The sequence below is a fragment of the Salmo salar genome, chromosome 09 (genome assembly GCF_965601325.2).
Source record: "Salmo salar chromosome 09, fSalSal1, whole genome shotgun sequence".
In the NCBI taxonomy this organism is placed as follows: domain Eukaryota; kingdom Metazoa; phylum Chordata; class Actinopteri; order Salmoniformes; family Salmonidae; genus Salmo; species Salmo salar.
Genome location: NC_138299.1, coordinates 60,140,459 through 60,167,811, shown reverse-complemented (window position 1 = coordinate 60,167,811; position 27,353 = coordinate 60,140,459). Strand labels below are relative to the sequence as shown.

The window sequence follows — 27,353 nt, the reverse complement described above, 5'->3', positions numbered from 1 at the left end:
TGGCCGAACGGCATAGGCAAGATGTAACAGATGGTATGGAGTACAGTATATACATATGAGATGAGTATTGTAGGGTATGAAAACATATAAAGCAGCATTGTTTAAGGTGGCTAGTGATACATTACATCAGGATGGCAAGACGCAGTAGATGGTATAGAGTACAGAATATACATATGAGATGAGTAATGTAAGTTATGAAAACATTATATAAAGTGGTTAGTGATACATCTAATTTCATCAAGATGGCACGATGCAGTAGATGGTATGGCGTACAGTATATACATATGAGATGAATAATGTAGCTTATGTAAACATGATCTAATATAAATAATATAAAGTGGCAAGTGATAAATTGATTACATCATTTTTCCCATTATTAAAGTGGCTTGAGTTGAGTCAGTATGTTGGCAGCAGCCACTCAGTGTTAGTGATGGCTGTTTAACAGTCTGATGGCCTTGAGATAGAAGCTGTTTTTCAGTCTCTTGGTTCCAGCTTTGATGCACCTGTACTGACCTCGCCTTCTGGATGTTAGCGGGGTGAACAGGCAGTGGCTCGGGTGGTTGCTGTCCTTGATGATCTTTTTGGCCTTCCTGTGACATCGGGTGGTGTAGGTGTCCTGGAGGGCAGGTAGTTTTCACCCGGTGATGCGTTGTGCAGACCTCAATATCCTCTGGAGAGCCTTCCGGTTATGGGCGGAGCAGCTGCCGTACCAGGCAGTGATACAGCCCGACAGGATGCTCTCGATTGTGCATCTGTAAAAGTTTGTGAGTGTTTTTGGTGACAAGACTAATTTCTTCAGCCTCCTGAGGCCTTCTTCACCATGCTGTCTGTGTGGGTGGACCATTTCAGTTTGTCCGTGATGTGTACGCAGAGAAACTTAAAACTCTCCTCCCTCTCCACTACTGTCCCGTCAATGTAGATAGGGGGCTGCTCCCTCTGCTGTTTCCTGAAGTCCACGATCATCTCTTTTATTTTGTTGACATTGAGTGCAAGGTTATTTTCCTGACACCACACTCCGAGGGCCCTCACCACCTCCCTGTACGCCGTCTCGTCGTTGTTGGCAATCAAGCCTACCACTGTAGTGTCGTCTGCAAACTTGATGATTGAGTTGGATGCGTGCATAGCCACGCAGTCATGGGTGAACAGGGAGTACAGGAGAGGGCTGAGAACGCACCCTTGTGGGGACCCAGTGTTGAGGATCAGCAGGGTGGAGATGTTGTTACCTACCCTCACCACCTGGGGGCGGCCCGTTAGGAAGTCCAGGACCCAGTTGCACAGGGCGAGGTTGAAACCCAGGGTCTTGAGCTTAATGACGAGTTTGGAGGGTACTATGGTGTTAAATGCTGAGCTGTAGTCGATGAACAGCATTCTTACATAGCTATACCTCTTGTCCAGATGGGTTAGGGCAGTGTGCAGTGTGATGGCGAGTGCGTCGTCTGTGGACCTATTGGGGCGGTAAGCAAATTGGAGTGGGTCTAGGGGGTCAGGTAGGGTGGAGGTGATATGGTCCTTGACTAGTCTCTCAAAGCACTTCATGATGACGGAAGTGAGTGCTACAGGGCGGTAGTCATTTAGCTCAGTTACCTTAGCTTTCTAAATGTTTCCCCATTGTCGATTTCAACTGCCCCCTGGCGCCGGGCCTGGTCACTGTGCTGTTAAGCAAGTGGAATGTTTCTTGTGTCAGCCGATCTGTCAAATACTCATACATAAATGAATGTCTGGCAGGCTGACACAGAAAGGTTATGACCCTAAGTCTAAGTTAACTCAATGAAAAACGTCTGGCCAATTGTACAGAAATTACTTTCGGCAGGAAAAAACACAGTAAATCTATTAATGGAATATCCAACATCCACACATTCACGTCACAGCTAGGGGTAAAAAAAAAAAAGATTAGCCATCTTTGGAAAGTTAGTGGCACACAATTACGTGGGGACTTGACCTCTGTAATAGGCTGTCAGAAAAGTTTAGCAAAGAAAAGGGGACATATATCCAAATGGACTGGGACACAAACACACACACACACACACACACACACACACACACACACACACACCCACACACACACACACACACACACACACACACACACACACACACACACACACACACACACACACACACACACACACAAATTATAGCAGAGCAACTCATGAAAACGGCTGAAAGAATAAGACAATTAGAGGGAGTCAAGGTTCTACCACAAACACTTTGCACCTTTTTCCTTTGTAAGGGCCTGAGTGTAAATCAATGAAAACCTGATTACGTCCCAAATGGTACCCTATGAGCTCTTGTCAAAAGTAGTGCACTATACAGGGAATAGGGTGCCATTTGGGAAGCACCCAGTGATGCACTCTCCTTTGACAGGCCAATGAATGGTCAGGACATCGAGATGGGAGAACAATCCACAAGAATAACTCTAAAAGACATTTGAGCAAGATGCTTACCTTGACGAACACTAGCCCCCTCATTGTCTTCAGGAAGAGAGCGGCTCCCATGGTCAGCACATAAACTCTTAAGTAGTATTGAACATGAGGGTTGAGCCTCATGCTATCGTTTGCCAACGCTGCCACCGTTTCATTGGTTTTGTTGTCCAGGATTAATGATGTGTTCTGATAGCAGATGGAGCAACAAATCCCCATGAAGGAAACACACACAGGGCCGCCTCGGAAAAAACAGACTTTATATCTAATGAATGAGATAAATAAAACAAAGTCAGCTGAGTGCTGAATCCAAGACAAAATCCATGAAAGAAGCAGCCTTTCGAATGATGCCGCTATTCCAAACGCATTCTTCAAATCTGACATGGACGACAGCTTTGCAGCACATCTGTTTTTTGGTGGCTCGTCCCTTGTTTTAATTATGTTTACCGCGTTTCTTTTTTAATTACACGTGTTAAGATTAATGCTCTCACTTTCCCCAATACAACTCAGTAATGCGCAGAAGTCGTTTTTCTTGTTGTAGACAAAGCCTCTACAGTATACTGCGACATCCCTCTCAAGGTAGGCAGAAGTTGCCCTTTGCCACTTTTTTTTAATTCTAATGTTTCTAATAAGGATTGGGGGTATGGTAATCTGATCCTAGTTGTGTGTAAGGCCATCATTTTGATCGAGTGGATCATCATTTGAATCCAGTGGATGATCATTTGGATCCAGTGCAAAAAAATACGAAATAAAAAAAATAAAACTCACCCCGCTGCCCTGGTGGATCCAGTAGCTCAGCCACCAGTTACTGAAGGAGATGCAGCCGGTGGTGAAGAGGAAGAGGTTGATAATGAAGGCACAAGGGCCTCCAGCTGCTTTGGCCTTGTACACATCCCAGGCCATTGCGCCAGAGCCATTCTCCTCCTTTTCATGAGCTGGTCTGGAGAGTAAAGAGAAGGAAAGAAGGGCAGAAGGGAGGGAAGGAGGGAAGAAGGAAGGAGGGAAGAAGGAAGGAGGGAAGGAGGGAAGAAGGAAAGAAGGAAGGGAGGGAGGTAAGAAAGAAAGAAAGAAAGAAAGAAAGAAAGAAAGAAAGAAAGAAAGAAAGAAAGAAAGAAAGAAAGAAAGAAAGAAAGAAAGAAAGAAAGAAAGAAAGAAAGAAAGAAAAAGAAAGGAATAAAAAAAGAGACCCATGTGAGTCATTTCCTTATTTCAAGCCAACTGTTTTGGAGGGAACACATTAACACATTCTATCCATAGCGGCCGAGTCTCACCTTTCTTTTTCTCCATCGGAGGTCTGGCGACTTTAGCGACAGTTGCGGTGGACTCAACCTTTTCCTCTCCCTCCTTCTCCTTATTTTTCAGGTTATTTTTCACCAGGTTCTAGGAAAGAAAGCCAGAGAGAGCTACAGCATAAGACCCCACAAATCACAGCGAAGCCATAACAATGGCCAGTAAGTAATTTAAACAGATTCGGTGACAGGGTCTTTAGCGGTGCAACACCGGTAAATCAATGCACGCATAAATAATGAAAGGCCTTGTATGAGCTAACATTTCCCAGCCACCCGCTTGGCTTCTCCTGTCTCATGAATTATGCAGGATGGATGTACGATGTCATTGTGTAAAGAGGGATGACAAAGGTGTTTTTACATAAAGGAGAGCTGGACTTGCCTGGTCCCAGATCAGACATTTTTACATTTTAGTCATTTAGCAGACGCTCTTATCCAGAGCGACTTACAGTAGAGTGCATACATTTTTATAAAATTTTTACATACTGGCCCCCCCGTGGGAATCGAACCCACAACCCTGGCATTTCAAGCACCATGCTCTACCAACTGAGCTACAGTTTGTGCTGTCTTGCCAACTCATGCCAATGCATGACAATGACCATAGAAGTTGGCAAGACTAGCCTAGTCACAGATCTGTTAGTAAAACAGCACAAACAGATATGTGACCAGGCTAGTTGGAGGTGCGCTGCGGGGTTGGCATTACCTTCTGCTGTACACTGTTTAAGAGGGTGGCGTAGTAACGGTCTCTTCCCATGAGCTGGGTGCCATGCTCTGCAATCTGCCCTTCCTTCATCAGAATCACGTCGTCACACTCTGCCAGGTACTGAGAGAGAGTCAACACCAGTGATATATGTGATTCTCCTGTTGCAGAATCCTGGGATATAGTATGCTCCTCTATATTTCTATATGGCTCCCTTTCCTCAGCTTTCTCTATTCGGGCCAAATTCTTGTGATCCTTAACTTAGCCATAATACATAAATGTCAATGAGAGATTTGTGTGAAAGCTCAAGTTGCACAATGATCACTGAGCTACTGTATCTACATAGGAAAATGCAAAGTCTAGATTGGGTTTTTCTCATTTCCTTTCACTAGTAGTCCTTTCAGATTAAGCATCCCAAAGATATACAAAAGAGACTAGCTAAGAAAGCCCTTTCAGATCATAAATGCATTATACAGGAGTAAGAAAACCATTTCCGATCATGTCGCCATATTACACAAGTCACTTATTTGCTGCAAATCATTCTGTATCTCACATCATTCAGATGATCAGAAGCTCATTTTACCTGAAGCTGATGTGTGACAAAGATGATGGTCTTGCCCTTGGACACTGTGCGGATGGCGTTGTGGAAGAGCTGAGAGCCCACGTGGGCGTCCACGGCACTGAGAGGATCATCTAGGAGTAGGATGGGTCGCTCGCTGTACAGGGCACGTGCCAGGCTTACCTGCTGGCGCTGCCCGCCACTCAGGTTGGCACCCCTCTCCCCTATCTAGAGTGAGAACATTGAGACAATGTTGACAAAATGTATCAAGGATTATTTCTCAATACATGGGCATCATAGGCCAGAACAGATAAGGACATAAAGATAGTTACATAACACTTGTGTTTTCTCATAAAATACTACAGTGCACCCCAAAACATTCCATCTATAAACGCATGTACTACTTACTAGCCTTGTACATAGTTATTCCACTTTCTGCTACTTTGGTATACTGTAAGGTCAATGTATTGTACAGTGTGGCCATAGTTCATATTGAGAGGATATCCAACAGAGAGATGTAATAGAGGTCTGATACATACCTCAGTCATATCCCCATAGGGCAGCTCTGTCAGATCAGGGATCAGGCAGCAGGCATCGAGCACAGAATTATACCTAATAAGGAAACACAGCCAAGGACATGAGTTAACATGAGAGGGAAACACAGTCATTGTCGAGAGAAATGAGTAAGCCTGAGTTAGAAATGTCTTTGGCCCTTGTCAATGTGAAACTATCAAACTATGACATCCAAATGTGGTTTGGTCATGGACTACAGAAAATGAGTTGTTGATTTTAAATACACAAAATCAATCAATCAATCTTACTTGTCTTCATCATATTCTTTTCCAAACAGGATCTTTGAGGATCCAGGCCTGGATCCAGGCCTGTTGAGCGACATAGGCAAAGCCGCCACTGGCCGCCAGGTTGCCCTCCAGCAAGGTCATCTGTTGAACACCAGGGATAAGACTCATGTTAATACATACTAGAGGTAAAGCTGACCTGGGCCAAAAGGCAAATACTTTCACCAGAGGGAAATTCTTGAGCAGCATTTGACTTCATTTGCCCAATACAATGGAACCAATGGAATAGTCCCAAAAGTGTGAATTTCAGGCTTAATCAAACATACCTCAAATGCTTTCAAGTCTGGTTTGTAGGGGAAACCCCCAGTAAGATGGTGATATTTGAAGGCCAATGATCTAGATCCTCACCTGTCCCAGTAGAGCAGACAGAAGCGAGCTCTTTCCATTCCCGACACCTCCAGATTCCTACCAGCGTCCCCTGTAGATTAGAATGATACCAGTGATGTAATAGTTTGGATTTGTACTTGAAATGCACTCAGTCCATTTCAAAGGAAAGAAGTGCAAAGTTGTGGTACAACCTTGACTCCCTCTAACTGTCTATTCTTTCAGCCGTTCTCTTTTTTTCATGAGTTGAACTACTATATTTGAAAGTGCCTGCAGGCTAAATCCATTTATCTGTCCAGTGCCAGTGACTCGATGCTTTAGAGTGTGTTTGTGCATGTGTATATTTGTAAATGAGCCGTTTACCTTCTTGACGCACAGATCGATGCGATGCAGGGTCTTGTGCAGTGGCGGGCGGATGGTGGAGCTCTGGGTGGAGGAGATGGTGCTCTGGGGGCTCTCCTGTTCCATGTGGGTGAGGAGATTTTGTCCGTTGGGACTCTCGTTGTTCCCCTTCACCTTCTCTGCAATGATATACAGGCTCAGTTTCTCCTTGCGCAGCACACGTCGCATCCCGCCTCTTTTCTTCTTGTGGACAGTGATGACTTTAGCAGGAGCTTTGGCCTTCTCCCAAGCCAACGTGGCATCACGGAACTCCACGGAATTCATAGGGTTGTCCGTTTTGGCCATCACAACCTCTTGGTCCTCCATCAAAAAGAGTCTCTGTTGACACAGATATGATAGATGGACACAGATGGACATTGAATATTTGCATGAGGAGCTGATTAATTAATATGTCCATTTTGAAGTGCTGACAACAGTCCATGCTGACTGAACGCTAGCTGACTTAGTGCGACAATCATTCCCAATTTTTGTACAACGATCTCGTCTGTCTTTTTTCTACCTGAAATCGGTTGACTGCCACAGAACCCACTGATAAAGCTTGTACAGCCAAGGGCGTGACCTTGAGGGCAAAGGTCATTGAGTTGAAGACTGCGACAACGGTGAAGGCCTGAAAGGAGCAACAGAGGGAGGAGGGGTCCAGTATAGTTAATTTAGTGAAATTCCTCCTCTTTAAAAGCTACTGGGAGCATTCTATGAATTTTATACAAACATCAACAAACGCTACCGGTAGCTATTCAAGGCTATGAAAAGAGCACTCAGTTCCTGAAAAAGCACTTTATTCTTTAAAAGCTATTGACAGAGGGGCTTACCTGGGCTGCAGTGAGGTCATAACCCAAGGCCATGTGTAGAGTGAATGTGCAGATACTGGGAATCACCACGACTATGGGAGCCATGCTCACTGTGAGGCTCTGAACATAACCAGCCCTCTCCAATATCCCCCTCTCCTCTGAACAAGAGAGAGAGAGAGAACAGAAAGAAGACAGTGAGCTCATCTTGTATTACCACTACAGTCTTTCAGGAACTTAGTGTGGCACTGTACATTTTGTATTCATCCTCAAAAAACATTAGAGACACACTTACAGACATGGATAGAAATAAAAGAGACAAGTTGGGCCTCGCAGCCATAAATGGTATAAAATGTGCTTTTAAAATTGTGGTCCATTTGCAGCTGTCCAAGTCAAGTGCCCGTCTTGCCCTTCTTGTGTTCATGTATGTGTACATCTCCCAAATGTACAGTAAAGTTTGGACACATCTACTCATTCAAGGGTTTTTCTTTATTTTTAGTATTTTCTACATTGCAGAATAATAGTGAAGACATCAAAACTATGAAATAACACAAATGGAATCATGTAGTAACCAAAAAAGTGTTAAACAAATCAAAATATATTTTATATTTGGTATACTTCAAAGTAGTCACCCTTTGCCACGATGACAGCTTTGCACACTCTTGGCATTCTCTCAACCACTTTCATGAGGTAGTCACCTGGAATGCATTTCAATTAACAGGTGTGCCTTGTTAAAAGTTAATTTGTGGAATTTCTGTGTGTGTGTGTGTGTGTGTGTGTGTGTGTGTGTGTGTGTGTGTGTGTGTGTGTGTGCGTGCATGTGCAACCAGTCATTCTCTGTGGATGTTCTGAGCGAATGCGTTTTCCCAGCAGTACATCTTGATGAACTTGATACAGACTAGGATCTTGTTCGTGAGCCTCACGCGCCGGTCAGTCACTACCACACACTTCTTAAGGAAATACGCTGTGAGACACGACGCCAGCATCTTTCATGGATGGAATGAAGAAGGAACAGAGGAAAATTTGAGTGACAGTTGGGGGAAATGAAAGCAGACACAGTCGATATCCCAAATAGCACCCTATTCCCTAGTGCACTACTTTTGACCAGAGCCACATGGGAATCAGCTGTACGGCAGGGTTACTGCAGGGAACAGACTATAAACAGCTTCCACATCAATACAAAGGCCCCCAACAGGCAGTCTTCAGACTGAAGCTCATGAATTTCTAAGAGGGCCAACAATAAAGTCAACAGGAGATTGGCAGACTGGCACGAGGAGAGTTTTGGGGGAGTAGTTTTGGAAAGTTAAGGGGAACAAACAGGTTGTGTTGTAAAGAATAACAGTCTGAAGTGAAGAACTTTCACTTGAGTTTTTACAGTTATTGGAAAATATGTTTATGACTAATACCATAAACAGGAAAGACAATTCATGAATTACTAAGTGCTGAGTGTGAGAATTTCAGAGTAATCATGCTCCAAGTAACATTTCTGGGGTAACTGCTGGCAAAATAATGGTGTTTACCTTTTCAGTGGACAATATTTTCAGTAACTGAACCTTATACATAAGCTACAACTGTATGAAGCTAAGGTAGCACTAAGATGCCTCTGAGTTAAATAACCAGTGTCAGAGGAGAGTGGTGTGTGTAACTTTCCTTTCAATATCAGTTCAGATTTATTTTATTAGTCAGTACTTTCATAGGGTGTGCATTCCTTTGTTAGCATGTGGATAACTTCCTACCATAGTAGGGTAGAAGAAGATGAAGATGGCTGATCCAACCAGTGCAGTGGGTCCCAGGAAGTAAGCGGTGTATGACAGACCAAGGATACCCACAAGTGGACCCCCGGCTAGCAGACAGCCTACTGAGACTGCCTCGTATACCCGCTGGCCATCGCTGGAGCAGATGTTGATCAGCTGTAGGGAGGGACATTGACGCAGAATAATAGGAGAACACATTGAAACAGACCATTTACTTGACAAAGACATAGTCAGTCAAAGAAGAGAACTAAATTAACTCACAGAAAGTGGAAATGCTGCAATGAGAATAAGCTGACATTTGATTTGAACCCAAACTATTTCAATAGTAGTGCATGGCTTTGAAAAAAGACAAAAGGCTGAGACGTTGGCACAATTCAAAATTATACTTTGCAAGAGTGCAGAAGTTTTTTTTACTTTTGTTTCATGAAACTGATACAATGAAACTATTTGTTATCTGAGACACACCTGCAATTTAACCACTAGAAGTGCAAGTGCATTTCACTTTCAGAACTGAAGGCATTGTCTGTGGGGTCAAATCAATCAAATCAAATTTTATTGGTCACATACACATGGTTAGCAGATGTTAATGTGAGTGTAGCGAAATGCTTGTGCTTCTTGTTCCGACAGTGCAGTAATATCTAACAAGTAATCAAATTCACAACGACTACCTTATACACACTAATGTAAGGGGATGGAATAAGAATATGTACATATAAATATATGGTTGCGCGATGGCCGTGCGGTACAGGCAAGATGCAATAGATGGTATAAAATACAGTAGTTACATATGAGAAGAGTAATGTAGGATAAGTAAACATTAAAGTGGCATTATTTAAAGTGACTAGTGATACCATTATTAAATCAATTTAATAAAGTGGCCAGTGATACGAGTCTGTATGTTGGCAGCAGCCTCTCTATGTTAGTGATGGCTGTTTGACAAATCAAATCAAATGTATTTATATAGCCCTTCGTACATCAGCTGATATCTCAAAGTGCTGTACAGAAACCCAGCCTAAAACCCCAAACAGCAAGCAATGCATGTGAAAGAAGCACGGTGGCTAGGAAAAACTCCCTAGGAAAAACTCCCTAGAAAGGCCAAAACCTAGGAAGAAACCTAGAGAGGAACCAGGCTATGAGGGGTGGCCAGTCCTCTTCTGGCTGTGCCGGGTGGATATTATAACAGAACACGGTCAAGATATTAAAATGTTCATAAATGACCAGCATGGTCAAATAATAATAATCATAGTAGTTGTCGAGGGTGCAACAAGCACGTCCGGTGAACAGGTCAGGGTTCCATAGCCGCAGGCAGAACAGTTGAAACTGGAGCAGCAGCACGGCCAGGTGGACTGGGGACAGCAAGGAGTCATCATGCCAGGTAGTCCTGAGGCATGGTCCTAGGGCTCAGGTCCTCCGAGAGAAAGAAAGAAAGAGAGAAAGAGAGAATTAGAGAGAGCATATTTAAATTCACACAGGACACCGGATAAGACAAAAGAAATACTCCAGATGTAACAGACTGACCCTAGCCCCCCGACACAAACTACTGCAGCATAAATATTGGAGGCTGAGACAGGAGGGATCAGAAGACACTGTGGCCCCATCCGATGATACCCCCGGACAGGGCCAAACAGGCAGGATATAACCCCGCCCACTTTGCCAAAGCACAGCCCCCACACCACTAGAGGGATCTCTCCAACCACCAACTTACCGTCCTAAGACAAGGCCGAGTATAGCCCACAAAGATCTCCGCCACGGCACAACTCAAGGGGGGGGCGCCAACCCAGACAGGAAGACCACGTCAGTGACTCAACCTACTCATGTGACGCACCCCTCCCATGGACGGCATGGAAGAACACCAGTAAGCCAGTGACTCAGCCCCTGTAATAGGGTTAGAGGCAGAGAATCCCAGTGGAGAGAGGGGACAGTCTGATGGCCTTGAGATAGAAGCTGTTTTTCAGTCTCACGGTCTCAGCTTTGATGCACCTGTACTGACCTCCCCTTCTGGATGACAGCGGGGTGAACAGGCAGTGGCTCAGGTGGGTTGTCCTTGATTATCTTTTTGGCCTTCCTGTGACATCGGGTGCTGTAGGTGTCCTGGAGGGCAGGTGGTTTGCCCCCGGTGATGCGTTGTGCAGACCACACTACCCTCTGGAGAGCCTTGCAGTTGAGGGAGTGACAGTTGCCATACCAGGCGATGATACAGCCCGATGGGATGCTCTCGATTGTGCATCTGTAAAAGTTAATGAGGGTTTTAGGTGACAAGCCAAATTTCTTCAACATCCGGAGGTTGAAGAGGCACTGTTGCGCCTTCTTCACCAGGCTGTCTATGTGGGTGGACCAATTACCAGTTTGTCCGTGGTTTGTACGCCAAGGAACTTAAAACTTTCCACCTTCTCCACTACTGTCCCGTCGATGTGGATAGGGGGGTGCTCCCTCTGCTGTTTCCTGAAGTCCACGATCATCTCCTTTGTTTTGTTGACGTTAAGTGAGATGTTATTTTTCTGACACCACACTCCGAGGGCCCTCACCTCCTCCCTGTAGGCTGTCTCTTCGTTGTTGGTAATCAAGCCTACCGCTGTGGTGTCGTCTGCAAACTTGATGATTGAGTTAGAGGCGTGCATGACCACGCAGTCATGGGTGAACAGGGAGTACAGGAGAGGGCTTAGAACGCACCCTTGTGGGGCCCCAGTGTTCAGAATCAGCGGGGTGGAGATGTTGTTTCCTACCTTCCCCACCTTGGGGCGGCCCCTCAGAAAGTCCAGGACCCAGTTGCACAGGGTGGGGTCGAGACCCAGGGTCTCAAGCTTAATGATGAGTTTGGAGGGTACTATGGTGTTGAATGCTGAGTCAATGAACAGCATTCTTACATAGGTATTCCTCTTGTCCAGATGGGATAGGGCATTGTGCAGTGTAATGGCGATTGCATCTTCTGTGGACCTGTTGGGGCGCTAAGCAAATTGGAGTGGGTCTAGGTCCGCGATGGAGCTGGTTTTCTTTTTGTAATCCGTGATTGTCTGTAGACCATGCCACATACGTCTCGTGTTTGAGCCATTGAATTGCGACTCTACTTTGTCTCTATACTGACGCTTTGCTTGTTTGATTGCCTTGCGAAGGGAATAACTACACTGTTTGTATTCGGTCATGTTTCCAGTCACTTTGCCATGATTAAATTCTGTGGTTCTGCCATCAATCCACGGTTTCTGGTTAGGGAAGGTTTTTATAGTCACAGTGGGTACAACATCTCCAATGCACTTCCTAATAAACTCACTCACTGAGTCAGCGTATACGTCGTGTTATTGTCTGAAGCTACCCGGAACATATCCCAGTCCACGTGATCGAAGCAATCTTGAAGCGTGGAATTCGATTGGTCAGACCAGCGTTGGATAGAACTAAGCACAGGCGCTTCCTGTTTTAGTTTCTGCCTATAGGAGGGGAGCAACAAGATGGAGTCATGGTCATATTTGCCAAAGAGAGGACGGGGGAGGGCCTTGTATGCATTGCGGAAGTTAGAGTAGCAGTGGTCCAGTGTTTTGCTTGATCGGGTACTACAATCAACGTGCTGGTAGAATTTACGTGGCCTTGTTCTCAAATTGGCTTTGTTAAAATCCCCAGCTACAAAAAATGCAGCCTCAGGATATATGGTCTCCAGTTTACATAGAGTCCAGTGAAGTTCTTTCAGGGCCGTCGAGGTATCTGCTTGGGGAGGGATATACACGGCTGTGACTATAATCGAAGAGAATTATCTTGGGAGATAATGCAGTCGGCATTTGATTGTAAGGAATTCTAGGTCAGGTGAACAAAAGGACTTAACCTGTCTGGGCTAGGGTGCAGTATTTTCACGGCCGGATGAAAAACGTACCCAATTTAAACAGGTTACTACTCTGGCCCAGAAACTAGAATATGCATAGTATTAGCGGATTTGGATAGAAAACACTCTGAAGTTTCTAAAACTGTTTGAATGATGTCTGTGAGTATAACAGAACTCATATGGCACGCAAAAACCTGAGAAAATTCCAAGCAGGAAGTGGAAAGTCTGAGAATTGTAGTTCTTCTTTTGATTCTCTATCGAAACTACATTGTCTGTGGGGGACGTTGCACTTCCTAAGGCTTCCATTGGCTGTCAAAAGCCTTCAGAAAGTGGTTTGAGCATTTTCCTGTCACTGGGCAGATAATAGGAGCTCAGTTTCTGAGTGGTCTGCCTGGCAACAAAGGGATTGGATATGCTCGGTCCCGTGAGCGTATGCTCGGTCCTTCTTTTTCTTCTTGAATGAATATGCTATTGTGCGGTTGGAATATTATCACAATTTTACGTAAAAAATACCATAAAGATTGATTTTAAACAGCGTTTGACATGCTTCTAAGTACGGTAATGGAACATTTTGACTTTTTGTCTCTCGTTTCACGCTCGCGTATTATGCCTTTGGATAAGTGATCTGTACGCACAAACAAAACGGCGGTATTTGTACATATATATGGATTATTTCGAACAAAAACATAATTTCTTGTGGAAGTAGCAGTCCTGGGAGTGCATTCTGACAAAGATCAGCAAAGGTAAGAGAATATTTCTAATACTAATTCTGAGTTTAGGTTGCCCTGAACTTGGCGGGTGTCTGAATAGCTCGCCGTGATGGCTGAGCTATGTACTCAGAATATGTAAAAATGTGCTTTCTCCGTAAAGCTATTTTAAGTTCCTGTATGTTGTTATGATTACACCATGAGTCGCAAATCATGAGGCATACACCCCCGCCCTTCTTCTTACCAGAGAGATGTTTGTTTCTGTCAGCGCGACGCATGAAGAAACCCGGTGGCTGCATCGACTCTGACAACATATCCCGAGCGAGCCATGTTTCCATGAAACAGAGAATGTTACAATCTCTGATGTCTCTCTGGAAGGCAACTCGTGCCGTAATTTCGTCCACCTTGTTGTCTAGAGACTGGACATTGGCGAGTAATATGCTCGGAAGTGGTAGATGGTCTGCCTCTCCTGCGACGACAACGTTGGACCAGTATGGAAAAAATTAATGAAATGTATGCATTCACTACTGTAAGTCGCTCTGGATAAGAGCATCTGCTAAATGACTTAAAATGTTGTTTTCGGTCGGCCTCTGGGATTAGTCCCAATGTCCAGGGTAGAGGTCCGAACAAAGGATACGATTCGGGAACGTCGTATTAATATATAAAAAAATTAATTACTGCATAGATTCCTAAGGACTTGAAGCGAGGTGACCATCTGTCGGCGCCATCTTGATTTGGTCCGCCATCACACAAATACCCTGTTCCCAGATCTGTTTGGGACCAGGCATGACAATGAACCGAGAAGTTGGCTATACAGCCAAACTGATCTGGGATCTGGGACCAGGCTAAAAAACACTCACCCCTCCGGCACTGATGTCTTTGGTGCTGCGAAGGCAGAGGATCTTGTGAAAGGCGAATGTGAGCGCTGCACCTTAGAGGGGAGCGGCGGTGCAGTAATTGACGGCCCACATGAGTGCCAGGGACCAGGAGCGCATCAGCTCCATCAAGAAGATCCCCGCCACCAGGGAGAGGCTGTAGGGAAGCCAGCCCTCCACACTCTGAGAATACTCCAGCAGGGCATGGACCAGGAGTGCCTGGGAATGGGAATACCGGTGAAGGTGGGAAAGGGGGGAGGTAAGAAAGGAGGAGGAGAGGGTGGATGAGAGAAAGAGTGAGCAAAAGAGTTAGCATTTTGAGGCAGAAGACAAAAATGTTGGAGGACAGAGGTTGAGTGAACTGGAGACTTTATTATGACTGAATGGAAAAGATAGGCACAGTCTAAAATATTGACAGTAAGATTACCAGTGCGTAGTATAGTCCAATCTATGCCAAATAAATCTATACAGTAGGCCTACATAGCACCCAGACAGAAATGTGAGACAAACGAGTCATTGTGTAACTAGTAAATCCAGTTAACGCTATTAGGGGATGAGGAAAGCTGCTAGCACGTATCACGCCACACGTAGCCCTAGCATGACATTCAAATAAACAGCTAGAGCTGGTGGAAACAATACAGCCACTCAATAATATCGCATTTGGGGAACTCAAAACTTAATTGCTTTCATCTGAAATGTGTGACGACCCTCCCACTGTCTGCCATATTCTCTCTCTTTGTTCTTGTTTCCTTATTAGGATGCCGGTGGGCGGAGTTGGAAGGGTCGTCAGCTAAATGGGAAGCACCTGGGCCCGGCTGGGTCCCAGGATAAATAGACCTCTTCCACAGTCATTAAGGAAACTCTCTCCATGCAGACACTTTGTTGATTTTGGTTGTGTAGTTTTGTGGCTTTTTGGTTATTTGCTTTGGCACCTTTCAACACCCTGCATTATTACATTCAGGTATGCAAAACACTCACTTACACTACTGATTACTGATTACACACGCCATTGTTAATTATTTAGTTACTTTAGTTAATAAATATATATTTTGATACTCCTTGTCTCCACGTTGTCTCCCTTTTGTTGCGAACTCAGAGCCGGTTCGTAACAAGTGGGGGCTCATCCGAGATCTTGAACTTGTGTTTGGGAGAAAACGTGGAGGTATGTTAAATTGAGGTGCTTTGTTTGTTAGTTTGAGTTTGGTGCTTAGTATTGGTTGCCTTTGTTTGTTTGGTTTGTGTGCTGTGTTGGAGAGAATACATTGGTTAGTTTCCAGGCCCCTGCCTAGCCTGGAAACGCTTGTTCTACTTGCTGTTGGGACGTTGGTCTGAGGAGGTGAGTACAATCAGCTGTGTACCTTGGTGGGAGATTTGGATAGGGTAGTGAAACTTACTACCCGGGGCTATAACCTTTTTCCCCTGATAGGCTTAGCAACGTGTTTCATTTTGGAATATGTTGGGCATTGTTAATGTTTGTTATTTTTGTGTGGTGTCTGTGGACTGAGCAGTTGTCTCGGGGGCACATCCGTGGCTTGGTGAAATCTACCAGCATGCTGGGGGGTTACTTCCTTGCCAGCGGGCAACAGTGCATAATTACCCACCGCAAATCTGCATGAAGACTAGGGTTGAGTTATTGTAGATTTTGGGGAAGCTCCATTTCTCATCTCTTTTCTGTGGTGCCCGGTGTGATTGTATTTTATTTTTTTTGTGGGCTGGTGTGCTCAGTAGAGGGGTTGAGTGAGAATTTTTTTTTTTACTATGGCGTCTAAAGTAGACGAGTTCATTCGCTTTCCATCAAAGGAACTGTTAGATGTATGTACTAAAGAACAGCTGTTGAAGGTTGCTGAACACTATAAGGTTGAAATTAGTGATAAACGTAAAAAAAATTATGTTAGGTTAATATTGAAAGCCAATCTGATGGAGAGTGGTATTCTTGAAGATACCACTGGGGCAGCCTCTGCTGAGGACTCGCCGTCTCCCCGATATGTTACAATTACCGCTCCATCGGTTAGTCCTAGTAGTCTTCTTTTTGAACAGCAGAAAGAGCTGCTTCTGTTACAGCTAGAGCACGATTGTGAGAAGCTAGAGCATGATCGTGTAAAATATGAGAAGGAATTGGAATTTAAACAGGATATGGAGCGTGCTGATCGGTTAAAATATGAAAAGGAATTGGAATTTAAACAGGATATGGAGCGTGCTGATCGGTTAAAATATGAAAAGGAATTGGAATTTAAACAGGATATGGAGCGTGCTAAAATCAAGCTGCAACAAGAGCGACTAGAGTTGGTTAGGGAAGGAAAGCTCTCAGGGGAGAGTTTGCTCTGGGAAGGTGACGCAGATTTACCTAGGGGTCGTTCCTCTTTTGGTCGTGCCCCGGACACATTTGACATTGTTGGGAATTTACGGTTGTTGCCTCAGTTTAATGAAAAGGACCCTGAGACGTTCTTCTCGTTGTTTGAGCGTGTTGCTGACGTTAGGAGTTGGCCTGATTCTGACCGAACTTTGATGTTGCAGTGTGTGCTGACTGGTAAAGCGCAGGAAGCATATTCAGCTCTTAGTGTAGCCGACAGTGTCAGTTATGATAAGGTTAAAATGGCGGTGTTACAGATTTACGAATTGGTTCCTGAGGCTTACCGCCAACGATTTAGAACTTTAGAAAGGGATGATAGGCAGACTCATGTTGAGTTTGCGCGAAAATTATCTTCACAGTTTAATCGCTGGTGTTCCGCCTCTGCGGTTATGACTTTTCAAGGGCTGTGTGATCTGATTATGCTAGAGCAATTTAAGGACACAATCCCTGGTCATATAGCGACGTATATTAACGAACGAAAAGTAAAGACTGTCGCTGAAGCTGCGGTTTTGGCGGACGAATATGTTTTGACTCACAAAAGTGTTTTTGTAGAACCCCGTACTTGGAGTGAGTGGGGGCGTTCGGAGAGATTTGGGCCTCGCTCACCGAGATACTCTGGTTCACGGGCAGAGTTTTATTCAACTAGGGTTGAGCCTGACTCCCGTGGTAAAACTGACTTTGGTCAAGAGTGTCACTACTGTCAAGGCTCAGGTCATTGGAAAAACGAATGTCCGGTTCTCAGGTCTAGGGGTAAATTCAGTACGTGTGTTAACGTTAAGTGTAGGCCTACGGCGTTAGCTGCGTCTGTTCCACATCAGTTTACTCCTGACACATTGTCTCAGGCCCATGGGCATGTGAAAGTCCATATTGACCCAGGCTATTTACCTTTCATTACGGAGGGTTTTGTGTCTATGTTAGGAAGTAAGAACCTAGTGCCAGTGAAGATCCTACGAGACACAGGTGCCTCGGAATCGTTTGTGTTGGAATCTGTGTTACCTTTCTCTGCTGCGACTGATTCTGGGAATAGTGTTCTAATTAGGGGAATAGGTTTGAACAATCTGTCAGTTCCATTGCATGAACTGATATTGGATTGTGGACTGGTGAAAGGTGAGGTTGTTGTGGGGGTGCGTCCTTCGTTGCCTATTGAGGGTATCGACGTTATCCTTGGGAATAACTTGGCTGGTGAGCGTGTGTGGCCTGTCGTGTTTCCATCTCTAGTGGTTTCCACTAAACCGTCAATTGTAGGGATTCCTGATGAGAGTGCGCAGAGTTTCCCAGCGGTGTTCTCTGCGGGTGCAGTGACGCGGTCTATGAGCCATGGTGACTTGGTCCCTGCTCCGGTAAATGAGAATACCACAAAGAAGTCTATCACTGTTTTCCCTGTTATCCCGTTATCTGTATTCCGCTCCGATCTAATCAATGCGCCACGGACTGACCCCACATTAGAAGAGTTGCGTGACCAAATTGTGCCTGTGGAACACTTGGGAGATGTCGCACATGGTTATTTTCTCCAAGAGGATGTTCTGATGCGAAAGTGAAAGTCTACAGAGGATGGTAAACCTGTTCGTTTGGCTGATACCGTTACTTCCCTTGGTTCTTTCAATGCTAGGTCTGTGCATGAGGACAAATGTTCCTGGTCCCGATGATTGTATACTGCAGGGTAGATTGAAAAATTCAGAGACACTGGATATTTTGGATAGCCCTTTTACTCAGCTACCTGTTGACGGGCGGAAAGAGCTGGTTGGTCTGATTCGGAAAATTCCAGGTTTGTATTCTGTGACACCTACACGTACAAACTTGATAGAGCATGATATTGACATTGGAGATGCTGACCACATTCGTCAGCGGTTCTATAGAGTTTCTGTAGAGAAACTGCGTTGTCTGGATGCTGAGGTCAGGTACATGCTGGAGAGTAAGATAGCAGAGCCTTCTTTCTCCAGTTGGGCTTCTCCCTGTATCTTGGTCAGTAAACCGGATGGAACGGACCACCGTAAGGTAAACGGAGTCACTAAGCCAGATTAATTTCCTCTTCCTCGGAGGGAGGACTGCGTTGATCAAGTCGGCGCAGCTAAGTTTGTGAGCAAATTTGACCTGTTATTGTGCTATTGGCAGGTGCCACTGACGAGTAGGGCACATGAAATTTTTGCCTTTATTACACCCTCTGGTCTGTACTCGTACTCGTATTCGATGAGTTTAGTGACTATGAATCGTTGGGAAATGACAACCGTTGAGAAGTGACTATGAACCGTTGGGAGATGTTGTTTGCGTTTGTAGCTGATGTGGTCTCTTGTGCGCCCTGTTCCTGAGTGTTATGTGACTGACCATTGTTTGGTTTTGTCATGTTCTAACTTTCCTGTCTGTTCCCTCCTGGTCTTGTGTTCGCCTTTCCTCTTAAATGTTGCTTCCTGTGCACAAAGGTTGCTGAGGTCTGGGGAGAAGGAGGTTGGCTGGGGCAAGTGGAAGGTGAACATGTAACCCCTCATAAATTTGGGACGCAGAGGCCTGTGTCAATTTGGGACGCAGAGGCTGGTACGTTGTTCCGGGGCCCTTGTTGGTCCCCGGTTTTATGGGGGGGGTGTGTGACGACCCTCCCACTGTCTGCCGTATTCTCTCTCTTTGTTCTTGTTTCCTTATTAGGATGCCGGTGGGCGGAGTTGGAAGGGTCGTCAGCTAAATGGGAAGCACCTGGGCCCGGCTGGGTCCCAGGATAAATAGACCTCTTCCACAGTCATTAAGGAAACTCTCTCCATGCAGACACTTTGTTGTGTAGTTTTGTGGCTTTTTGGTTATTTGCTTTGGCACCTTTCAACACCCTGCATTATTACATTCAGGTATGCAAAACACTCACTTACACTACTGATTACTGATTACACACGCCGTTGTTAATTATTTAGTTACTTTAGTTAATGAATATATATTTTGATACTCCTTGTCTCCACGTTGTCTCCCTTTTGTTGCGAACTCAGAGCCGGTTCGTAACAAATGTAATTTAATATGGCTGTAATAAGCGCCCGCATTGTACTGCACTATCAGCACTTTTGCGTTTCACTGCCGTTCGATGCTAATTTGGGGTATTTTAGGTAGGAGGAGGTGGGAAATTAAGCCCAAAGTGGGGCAGTTGGAAAATAACTGCATATTTCTGGGCCAAAGTGCGACCATGGTACACACTGGCTAATCTGGAGGATTAATATGGGTTTCACCATCGAAAGCTTTGTAATCTTCTGCTATGTTTTCATAAACACTTTCAGACTAGTGTGAAATGGGATAGTGCTTCCCAGAGTACTTCCCAAATGGCACCCTATTCCCTGCAGAGCGCACTACTTTTTACCAAATTCCTACGGGCCCTGGACAAAAGTAGTGCACTACATTGGGAATAGGGAATTATTTGGAACGCATCCCCAGTTTCTGAGCCAGCATGCAGGCCGAATGAGGACTGCCAATGTTAGCTGAATCAGCAGAAAATAAAGAAAGAAAGCAGATTTTAAGTGTATTTACAGGCCCCACAAAGCCGGTGACCATGGTGATGAGGAGGGCGAAGATGGCAACCAGCATGCGGGTCTGGCAGAACCTCCAGAAGACACGGGACAGGGATGCCTCTTCTTTCCCCTTCTGTTTCAGCTCATCATGCCACAGGCTCTCCAGTCTGACCGTAGGGTGAGAGTATGAGTGAGAGTATGAGTGAGAGTATGAGTGAGAGTATGAGTGAGAGTATGAGTGAGAGTATGAGTGAGAGTGAGAGTGAGCGTGAGAGTGAGAGAGAGAGATATTAAGAGATTAAGATTAGGAAATTTGAGACCACTGACTCAGCAATAGCTGCTCTTGATCACAGATCTAGAATCAGATTAGCCTTCACCCAGTCCTAGCCTTTTCCTATTCGAGGGATGACAAAAACACCTGACCCTGTATCAATGGTTACGGAAAACTTATGCCTACTCTGCATAATCATAATACATTTACATTAGCTTCTTGAAACAATCCATGTAAGCATACTGTAAACCAAGATAGGCATGATGAAGAAAGTCAATGGTAGACCTACAGTATATCTTTCCAAATTAGTATGCACTACGCAGACATAAAGTAGGTGAGGTGATAGATCAGCTAATATTAAGTTGGTGATTGAAATTAGCATTTTTGGAGGACAAATTATAATCTTTCCACAAACGCACATTTCAAACCAGTATTTCACACTAAATTAGACTCATTATGTGGAAAACCATCGCCAAAGAACTGCATTTCACTTAATTTGTTTTGTATTTTAAAGCGACTTAAAGATTTTACTTCTAATGAAAAGCACTACATAAAATAAATCCATTATTATTAAACGTTGTGGTTCAGCTTAATTACAGCAACAGGCAACGAGCCCAATGGGAGGTGAGAATGGATGGCGCGTAGGATAATTGCAGTGTGAGCAATACACGCCAACATGCTAAATATGTGCTAATGCACTCTTTTACCACCGTGTAAATCCCCATGAAGAGGGAAAAGGCCTTAATGACTAAATGGCTTGAAAAAGAGAGAGAAGGAGCAGCTGCCGCATCTAATTTATGTCTTAATGGGTTTATTAAAAACGTATCAGAGATATAAAGTGCATTAACCCGAGCACGTGCTCCCGCAGGCTGATAATTACTACTTTAATTCACATTACCTGCAACCTGAGTGAGAAGTTACAATTAACACAATTAAGCAGTCTCTGCAGAGCGAGTTTTGCAGGAAATGAAACATTCAAAGTTTAGTATAAATAATACATCTCCTTTCGGAGTTTTTGGTTTGAAGTGATATCAATGGTCTATACACCAAGCAGTTTAATTTCGAGAGAAGCCTTTTGGAGTTTTCAATCCTGTAAAAGGCCCCAAAAGATAGTGAGTCTACAAGCAAATGAAATCCAGTTCACTGTCTGTAATTTTGAAAAGAGTTGTCTAGTAGTAATGCACTATGGAGTGTAATTGCACATAAAGCAACTATTAAACTACAAAAACGCTAACTTAATAATACCAACAAAAAATGTTTAAACGTAGTGCTGCAAGATGTAGGCCTAATTGCCACATTTTATACCGGCTAGCCTAACAAAAAACGTGCCTAAGAAAACAAATGTGGTGACTGAATGCAGCTAGTGGATAGCCTGCTGGTGTTTCATTGATAGCACCTGTCAACTCTCCCAGGGGGCTCTCTGGCTCCTCTCCCGTCCCCCTATCTGTGGGAGTTGCATAAGTGTTCTAGCCATGTAAACACGAAGTTAAACCCTCCACTCTACCTCTTCTTTTCAGACGCAGCACACACATACAATGCATGTGGCCGTTTTCAGGGGCACGTTTGGCCCCAGGCTAGGGACACACTTCTTATGTGTCCCTCCCCTATAGCATGTTATACGCCTAGCTGAAAGGAATTTCTGCTTTTGATCAAGATGTAGAAGTCATGTGAAAAATTAGCCACAAATGCTCCACCAGTTAATATGTCCATCTTTTGTTCATTCATTCCATCCATCAATCTACTCATGAATAATAACAGATTCACCTCCATAAGGGTGAGGACACAAGACATGAGCAGGAAGGATTGCTTGAGGTGATTTTGGCAGCTAACAAATAAAAGTTGTGTTTCCAGTCAAAGAGAGACATGGAGGCCGAGGCGAGGACGAGGGTTAATGACATAACCACTCTCTCTGTAGGCAGGACTGAGCAGAGCTAGTCCCTGCTAACTCTAAAAACACCCTAATCCCAGGCTATTAATACAATCTTCCCTACCGCCAGATCTCTATGGAGACAGGATGTTCATCATTCAGTCAATCAACCCCCGTGGAGGGTGACTCTTGGAAATCAAGGGAATACCACATTAGGCAACTGCAAAGGTCCACTCAGCAATTACCCACAATGCACCTGGCTGGTAAACCTCCACCGCACTTCTGTTTTCTAGGCCTACCGTCTGTGTTTGTCCAATGTTATTTGAACATTGGTTGGTTTAACTTGCAAAGGGACAGGAAAAGGGATTAATTGAATGTTTGTTGAAGGGGAAAACATTGGGTTCCTTGAATGTTTGTTGAAGAGGAAAACAATAACCCTGTTGAACCTATGTAGAGTCAATGGACAGTAGGGTGCTTAGGGATTGATGTTTGACAGTAGCCTCACCTGTGGCAGTTGTATTCAGAGCTCTCGTGGCAGGACAGGCCCCATACATCGTCTATGGAGAGGCTGGATGTCTTGTGGGCCCTCAGAGCGAGCGGGGTGAGCCAGTGCAGAGTCATGAAGGAGAAGAGGCCAGCATTGTCGACTAGGTGCTGGTGCCTGTGAGAAAGACAGTAAAAATCGAGGCATCATTTGGGTGTTAGAGAGAGAGAGACAGAGAGCGCAAGAAAGAGAGACAGCAAGAAAATAAGAAAGAGGCCCTGAACCTTCACCTACTCGGAAAAATGAATCATGAACAACCGTTGTTTGAACAGCAGTTTGCAGGCACTTCATAGAAATCTTGGGAAGCAGCGGAAAAAAGTTGCATTCAAATGCAGTGCCCTCTGTTAGCGATTCCCTTAAATGGCATCCTATTCCCTTCACAGTGCACTAATTTTGACCAGGACTAATAGGGCTCTGGTCAAAAGTAGTGTACTATGAAGGGAATAAGGTGCCATTTGTGTCGCAAAGCAAATGTTGCACCTATACACTCACAACTCAGCAGGGCACACTGTCTCTTTAGTCTCAACATTGCAGTATTTCAGATTAGGAACTGAGTAAAGGCCCTAAAAAGAGGGTGCTTACTTGTGTGTTATCCTGAAGGGCTTCATTATCTGCAGGCTGTGACTGTAGCGGCCAGATCTCCGCCTGGGACTGGTCCACGCCACCACCTCCCTTTGGCCTTTCTCTTCATCAGGGTCAGGTAAGGTTGGGGTTGCGGGGGAGGTCAGGGGCAAGCCTTCCACCCGGCCAGCTGCCTCTAGGGCATCAGGGAACATGGCTGCCCTTCTGTAGAGGGGAAAGGCAAACACAAAGGTTAGTTGACATGTAAAAGTGTTCGAACTGGACCTTTCTGTGGGGAATGAGGGTTGGAGTTGAATTATGGTAATAATAATAATTTATTACATTTGTAAAGCGCTTTTCATTTTACAGAATAATCTCATAATATATTTTTTTTTTTATTAAGAATTGACAAGTAGACAGGGCAACTGACACAAAGAACACAGCTGACGCTACAAGGGACAAGGACACCAAGGAGCATAGCTATCAACAGAAAGCCTTCCTGACGAGAAAGGTCATTAGGCCCATTTTAAAGGAGCCCATAGTCTGTGCTGCTTTCAGGTGGTCCGGGAGGGCATTCCAGAGGATGGGGCGGTCGAGCTGAAAGGAGCGGAGATTGGTCCTCCGCTCCTTTCCGTTGGTCCTCCGCTCCTGGTGATATGATGGTGTTTCCTAACTCGCATTCAGGATCCTGGCAGCGCTGTTCAGGATGTATTGGAGCTTCTGGAGACTCCTTCCAGGGATCCCGATGAAGAGTGCATTGCAGTATTCCAGCCTTGAGGAGATAAAGGCATGGACGAGCTTCTCTGCATCAGACTGAGTGAGGGTGGGACAGAGTTTGCCAATGTTCTTGAGGTGATAGAATGACGCTTTACACAGTTGTTTTATGTGGCTGTCAAAAGTCAGGGGGGAATCAAGCTTTACACCTAGATTGGAAACTGAGGGGGAGAGAGGGATGTTCTGTCCTGCAATGGTGAGGTGTGTTATTGATGAGTGCTGGACCTGGTGGGGGGGTGCCAAAAAGTAGGGCCTCGGTTTTGCTGCTGTTCAGTTGAAGTCACGTTTTTTTTTTTATATGTGCAGAGACACTTGATGGCCTAACAACAAGTTTGAGTGCAATGGTTTCAAGCACTTTAGAGTTGAAGTCCTCAAATTCATGAATTTCAGTTCACTCTCTAAATGTAACTGTCTGTTTATCTCTGTCTATTACCTTACCACCTCCCTCTGAGCCCCATTAGAGAAGCCTCTTTGTTTTGCTGACTCACCGGTGGACACACACACACACACACACACACACACACACACACACACACACACACACACACAGCAAAGTAGCACATTGCAAGAGTCAGTTCCAGTGATATGGGAACCAAGGTAAAGTTAAGCTTGACATGTAAATCAGAAAGATAACAATACATGTGCTGAAAACTTAGCACTGTTCAAGAGTCAGTATTGTGAGAACTGCAATGAAGTGAGATGTTTCACTTCACATACACAAGAAAGATTCACTTCTACCTTTATCATGTGTAGTTTGTCACCAGGCCACCAGGCCGATAACTTTGCAGAACCAAGTGCTATAGCAAAGTCCAAGCCTAAACAATTCCAAAATAAAGGCCCTGCCAAGGAAACATCCCCTGGACTGCACTGCCCAAACTTGTTGAAATCAATGATTTCCTTACAGTATGTCAATTCAGCCTGGTCTCATACACTAGACGTAACATAGTAAATGTATTAGTATGATATGTGACACCACCTGGATTTGGTATTATGTATCAAAATTTGAAATTGTGTTTTTTACATTGGACAAAAGTAGAGACTCAGAGCTACAAAATGTATTATCATACAGTGCATTGAGGAACAATGAGAAAGTAATTCTGCTTTTAAAGTTGATCAACTTGCTGGGAGCTAACCAACCTGGTTCAATGTTAGCTAGCTAACGTTAGCCAGCTAGCTAACGTTAGCGACCTTGTTAAAATTCATAACATATCATACATCTAGGAAATTCGTAACATATAATATATAACTTGTAACATCATACGTAATGGGTGATGGACATCCACAAATTAATAGAAACCATACGAAACTTAACATATCGTACTAAACGGTGTCTCGGATTTACATACAGAATAATACGAAAAGTCTGAGACCAGGTTGGTCAGTCCTGACTTTCTGCTGCAGGGCTAACTGTGGGATGGGTAAATGTATGAACTCAACAAAAGACAAAAGTGCAACAAAATAGATATGGAATTAGGCCAAAACTGGTTAATATTAATTTAAGATGACTTTCAAATGACCAAAGGAGGTTAAGAGGGTGACCTGAGAATAAGCAGACATAAATGTTTGTTTACCCTACATTCTGACATCTTTGTTTGCTGATAATGTCAAGTCCAAATAAATGGCAGGTCAAAAGCTATTTTGTCTGAAAAATGTATAATGTATTGTAATGAAATAGGCAGGGAGCAGTTCTCAAACCCTCGATGTTCTAGCCCGAAGTCCAGCGCGCTATCGATTGTGCCGCAAAAACATGCGCATGCGGCAGAGTTGATATCCGCGCATATAAACCCAGGGTCGTTACAGTATTGATATAATTTTCTGAAAGTGGATATAATTTTTAACAACCTGTCGGGTTGCGTCAATCGAATCTGGTATTAGGATATAAACAAACCATGCAACTTAGTTTTGCAATGATTATTTAATTCATCTTTAAGTAAATAGAATGATAGTACAAATGGAAAATATGATGTTCGTATATACGGTCTCACTGTAACCCCACGCAGGGCAGACAGAGAAGAGAACGACACATCCTTTGTTCATCCTTAAATACTCTGACAGAGATAGGCCAGCATCGAGCCGGAACTGTCAGAGGGAGGATGAGCATGTATAAACTTACTCATCCTATCGTTGGCGTGCAGGCTGGTCCTAGCCTCGTGACGCACTTCCTGTTGCCGGGTGTAGTTCTTGTCTTCAGCAGTTGACTTATCCATAGTTTATATACTTAATATTGTAGCACAGCTTCTCCGTTATATTATATAGGCTATGCAAACAAATAGCCAGTTCAATCCTAACAAACCACAATCACCATCCATCACAATCATCTCCAGTTAAACATTATAAAACGTTTTCAACATCTACATTACAGGCTGTAAGAAACTTACATGTGAAAGTCTGCAGTCTCTGTTTGAGTTGTTCCCCTGCGGTGCAGCTCTCAAATCTGATGTTTATGAATAATGGTTGAGGTGTGGCTCATTGGATTTGATACATACAACTTTCGAAGGTTGCATCAAATGTTATTTTAGTGCACATATGGACTTATCTTTTGCGCAACGCTTGATAAAGTACATAAGCAACACTTATATACCGTCAACTGTAAAATAATTTAAAGCCAGGTCCCAAATAACGCTTCTTGCAAGTTTTGTTACAAATTCGCCCGTACCTCGCTGATGAGGTCTCAACTCCGCTGTTCTTCCACTTCGTGCATACGGAATTCCCTATATTCACCTGACGTCATGACTGCTTAACCAACCGTAGCCTTGCTTGCTCCGTCGCCGTAGCAACGTGAATGGTTGCGACAAGAAAGGCACATGGTGAACTCTGACAGCACGTGCGGCCAGATTAGGTTTCTCCGAGCTACGGTATATTTGGCTATAAAGGTAAACAAGACAGCAGTCCAGCCAAGGCCAGGAAGCTGAGTTGTGTGCACAGTTAGCATGTGATTTGCATGGAAGGACAGTGACAGAATAATAACCTAAAGTAACATGGTGGCTTCAAGCATGCCTGCATTGGATCATGAATGGTGCAAGTATTGCCAAAGCT

At 44.3% G+C, this 27,353-nt stretch overlaps 1 pseudogene across 1 annotated transcript in view; it reads right to left on the bottom strand.

Moving 5' to 3' along the window:
• LOC106611494 (ATP-binding cassette sub-family C member 5-like) overlaps positions 1-27,003 on the bottom strand; it is a 45,118-nt pseudogene extending 18,115 nt beyond the window's left edge. The window contains exons 1-18 of the transcript XR_014378780.1: positions 26,696-27,003; positions 23,565-23,768; positions 22,944-23,099; positions 20,320-20,467; positions 14,460-14,693; positions 9,070-9,243; positions 8,163-8,319; positions 7,358-7,500; positions 7,048-7,155; positions 6,510-6,866; positions 6,171-6,240; positions 5,787-5,906; positions 5,505-5,577; positions 4,990-5,193; positions 4,410-4,529; positions 3,663-3,800; positions 3,189-3,344; positions 2,445-2,609 (exon numbers count right to left, since the gene is read on the bottom strand). The product of XR_014378780.1 is annotated as an ATP-binding cassette sub-family C member 5-like (transcript). The remainder of the gene's footprint in view (positions 1-2,444; positions 2,610-3,188; positions 3,345-3,662; positions 3,801-4,409; positions 4,530-4,989; positions 5,194-5,504; positions 5,578-5,786; positions 5,907-6,170; positions 6,241-6,509; positions 6,867-7,047; positions 7,156-7,357; positions 7,501-8,162; positions 8,320-9,069; positions 9,244-14,459; positions 14,694-20,319; positions 20,468-22,943; positions 23,100-23,564; positions 23,769-26,695) is intronic.
• Positions 27,004-27,353: the final 350 nt, after the last annotated feature.